Genomic DNA, 3405 nt, shown 5'->3' with positions numbered 1-3405 from the left:
GTATCGATCATCATAGCATTAGAAAGAGTATTTTCACTGCCCTAGAAATCCCCTCTGTTACACCTATACATCTCTCCCACCCACATCTCCGGCAGCCACTGATCTTTTTCTGTCTCCATAGTTTAGCCTTTTCAAAAATGCCATACAGTTGGAATCATACGTGGCCTTTTCATATTGGCCTCTTTCACTTAGTAATATGCATTTAAGTCTTTTCACGGTGGGATAGCTCATTTCGTTCTAGCACTGTATAATATTCCACAGTTATGTATCCATTTACCTACTGAAGGGCATCTTGGTTGCTTCCAAGGTTTTGCAATTATGAATGGAGCTGCTATAAACATCCACGTGCAGATTTATGTGATGACATATATTTTCGACTCCTATGAGTAAATTTCAAGAAGCCTGATTGTTGGACCATATGGTGAGAGTATGTTTTGTTTTGTAAGAAACTGCCAAACTGTTTTTGACAAAGTGGCTGTACCCTTTTGTGTTCCCACCAGCAATGAATGAGAGAGTTCTCGTGGCTCCATACCCTTGCCAGCATTTGATGTTGTCAGTGTTTTGGATTTTGGCCATTATAACAGAAGTGTACTGGTATCTCATTGTTTTAATTTGCGTTTCCCTGATGATATATGATGTGTAACAACTTTTCATATGCTTATTTGCCATCTGTACAGCTTCCTTGATGAGATGTCTGTTAAGGTCTTTGGTCCATTTCTTAATTGGGTTATTTTCTTCTTGTTGAGTTTGAAAAATTCTTACTACATTTTGGATAATGATCCTTTATCAGACGTGTCTGTTTTAAGTGTTATTTTTATCTAGAAATCATTCTATTAAAATTTATGTATAAGGGCTGCCATTTAGGGTTATAATTCTAATTCCAATCAGTTTTTAATCTTCAATGTTTATAGCAAGAGAAATTAAATGTGAGGACATTTAGTCCTCTGAGTGTAACTTCATCTTCAAAAAGTTAAGGATTGATTTAAAAATACCATTAGTTTATCTTAATCTTCATTAATCTAGCATTTGTTTATTTATTTGTATCTTCTTGAACCTATTTAGATTTTCAGTGACATGCTATGATTTGAAGTGACAACTTGAAAAATATTTCCCCATATCTGCCAAGAGTCTGATTTGACTATTCCTCATATGTGCCTCCAATGACACAGTGGACCTAGTATTAGCTACAACAGGAAGAAATTGCATCTCCTCCCATTAGGGCTTGTCTTGTGGTTGACAAAAAAAGTACCCATATAGCTATTGCCAATGGGAGAGTAGTTAGTTATTGAAGGGACTGAATAGATAGAGGAAGCAAATTGAGTTTAGCCTGAAAGGGTAAGGGCAGTTAGAAGTTTTAATAAAAAAAAAAAAAAAAAAAACCCAGCAAAGGATAAGAAAATATTCATTACATAGAAATGAAAGAGAAAGGCACTCCAGGAATGGAGTCAGTACCACAAAAAGGCATAAGTATGAGAACGCATAGCGTCTTCCAAAAAAATGAGATGTCAATGAACGGCATCTTAAAAACAAATAAACAAAACAAATTTGTCATGGCTGCCTAAGGTGCTCTTCTCCCAATTTTCTCTCAGATAACTTGTCACAACTTAAATCCAATGCCTGGAGAAGAGACCTTCTCTAACTCCATCATCCCTTAAGCTAAATTTAGTCTGCCTCCATTTTTTTTCTCAAAACACTTCATTTTTAGCAACTGTGATGATTTGTAATTTTGTACTTATCTGGGTCTTTCCTTGTTTAATGTGTGACTCCAGCATGAGTTGTCCACCCCACTGGGATAGAGCACAGGTCTGTCTTCCTTGCTTCTGTGTAACTGGCACATGGGATAGTGATTGGTGCCCAGAATGAATCAGTGGTAGATGGTACAGAGGGTCGCGATCATTGAATTTTCAGAGGGGATGACCTGAAGAGGGGGGCTGGGGCTAAACTGCGTTAAAAAATTTATTCACTTGTTTCTCTTTCACATGTTCTCATTTTCTTTTTCAAAAAACGTTTGTCGGATGCCCATTGTGTTTGAGGCTGGGTATCTTTTACCCGAGACTTGACAGCTGGTGAATACCATGCTGTAAATGTGGATTATATTCTGTAGGACTTGAGAAACCATGGACATGGTTCTCTTGTTAGGGTAGTGATATGATATTATCATATCTGTGTTTTAGGGGAAAGACAACGTGGGCAATGGCAGTAGGGTAAAGGTGTTGTTGGAGGTGTGTGTTTCGAAAACAATGAGACCATTACAGAAGTGTAAATCAGAAGCCATGTGGAGGTGAATGAAGCCAGTGTCTGTGGTCTTACAGTAGGAGAAAGCTGCAAGAGGTATTTGAGAAGGTGACTGAACTTAGGTTTCAACAAGATGTGAGAGGTAATAGGCGAAAGGTAATAATTAACGAGATTTCTCCTGTGAATGATAATGAAGTCACTTGGTGAGTAAAGACTATGAAATACGGTATTGGACTAATTTGCTTTAATCACTTATTAAAACAAGATGTTTGAGAGCATATGCCAGGGCTGTATCTTCACACTCAGTTGCTTCTATGCTTTTAACTACAATCTCCAATCACAGGATCTATCATTCATTTGTTGGAAAAATAAAGTTTGCTTAACCAGGAAATGGAATGCAAAGGTTTAGCATCTGTAAAACCTCCCCAAGACCTTTAAAATTCTCACTGGCCCTCTTTAAGACAAGACTATCAGGGCTTGTTTTTACATCTATGTATTAAATTGCAAAACTCTGTCTCTCGCTGTGATGCTCTGCTGTTGAATAACATTTCTCTAGCATGCATGGCTACATTAATTGGTGTTCTGTTACGCTGGTACCATTTTTTCATAATGGCGAAGCTGGAAAAGGAAGACGGCTATGCACTAATGCCCATCCATATCCAACTTCTGATAAATCTTTCACTTTTTTTCTTACGACGTTTTTTAATATTCTTTCTAATGCCTCTGGCTTTAAGCACATGCCAAGTTCCCTATTTTAAGCCCCTGAAGGAGAGTCCTGTATTCTGTCCCTAAGGAAATATCCTAGGAACTTGGGATGAATCTAAAGATAAAAGCATGTTATACTGATTTTCAAGATTGTATTCCATCCCAAAGAAAGTTGTTTGCTTTGATATACATTTCTTTGACAACGTTTAAATTCTAAACACCTTTGCCACCATTCCCAGTGGCGAATGGCAACAGATAGTGCTATTTCAGGAGGAATATCTCCAGTGGGAGGTTTCTGAGAAAAACAGACAGGGGCTGAGACTTAACTCTCATCTTAGATAGGCAAGGACAGAAAGGAGTGAGATTCAGAAGATTTAGGTCAGGAAGGAAGGATCAAAAGAAAGACAGCTCTAGGCAAGCAAACAAGAACCAGAACCAGGGAGATCAAAACCTCAGCCAGACTGC

This window comes from Pteropus vampyrus, unplaced genomic scaffold, assembly GCF_000151845.1.
Source record: "Pteropus vampyrus isolate Shadow unplaced genomic scaffold, Pvam_2.0 Scaffold112, whole genome shotgun sequence".
Taxonomy (NCBI): Eukaryota; Metazoa; Chordata; class Mammalia; order Chiroptera; family Pteropodidae; genus Pteropus; species Pteropus vampyrus.
This window is presented reverse-complemented; position numbering follows the sequence as displayed.